This window comes from Nanorana parkeri, unplaced genomic scaffold (genome assembly GCF_000935625.1).
Source record: "Nanorana parkeri isolate BGI_ZX_2015 unplaced genomic scaffold, ASM93562v1 scaffold307, whole genome shotgun sequence".
NCBI lineage: Eukaryota > Metazoa > Chordata > Amphibia > Anura > Dicroglossidae > Nanorana > Nanorana parkeri.
Window position 1 is genome coordinate 1220187 of NW_017306575.1, and position 1061 is coordinate 1221247.

The window sequence follows — 1061 nt, forward strand, 5'->3', positions numbered from 1 at the left end:
CAGCGAAGGCTCAGAGGGGGGGGGGGGGGGGGGGGGGGGGGGCACTGGCAGCTTATACAAGCGATCCGCTGGCTCTATAGCCGGCGGATCGCTTATATGTTAACGGGTCATCGCTGCCTGTTTTTAAATTGACGCAGTTTCCCGCTCGCGCGCCCGAGTGGGCGGCGCTAACAGGCCGTGTATACACTGCCTGTTACATCCAGGAAGCTCCCGGCCAGCCGTATATGCACATATACGGCCGGCTGGGAAGCAGTTAAACCCTCAGTGTCCTGTCCCCAGCATTAGAGATAAACCCTCTATGGCCATTCCTCAGCACATGTGCACTCACCAGGTATGTATGTAAACCTGTCAGCACCCAGTGCCCAGCTTATGTAGTTTAAAGTGGCACTAAACTCAGTAGTTAAAAACTTAAATATGTATTCACGTACCCTGTTAACAAAAATGTATCTTATTTGTGTATCACTCAGCTGTAGAACCTCAAATCATCTCTGAATTGATGCCGACATTGTCCTTCCTTCTGGGGGGTGGCTACTTTTGTTCCTCATGGTCCTTACGTAGGTTGTAAAGTAGCCAAAGTTCCGAGCTCGCTCCCATGGTGGACTACAAGCTCAATACAAATTAGTAAACTAAACATGTTGTAGTCCATCACAGAAGTGAGCTTGTAGCAAAGAGTATGGCACCACTACAAAGCTGCCCCCCTACCCCACAAAACTCATAGACCAGATAGAAAAACATTCATCAGGGATGCAACAAAAACCCGGAAGATAACACTGAAGGAGCAACAAAGATACACAGTTGAGATGGCAGTATCTGTCCATAGGACCACTTTAAGCCAAACATTCCACAGACAGAGTGGGGTTTTATGGAAAAATAGCCAGAAAAAAAGCCATTGCCAAAATAAAAAGTATGTAAAGTTTGCCAAAGAGCATGTGTCAGACTCCCCAAAATCATGGAAGAAGGTTCCCTGGTCATATGAGACTAAAGTTGAACGTTTAGGCCATATGTCACCGTCACCCTAAAAACACCATCCCCACAGTGAAGCATGGTGGTGGCAACATCAT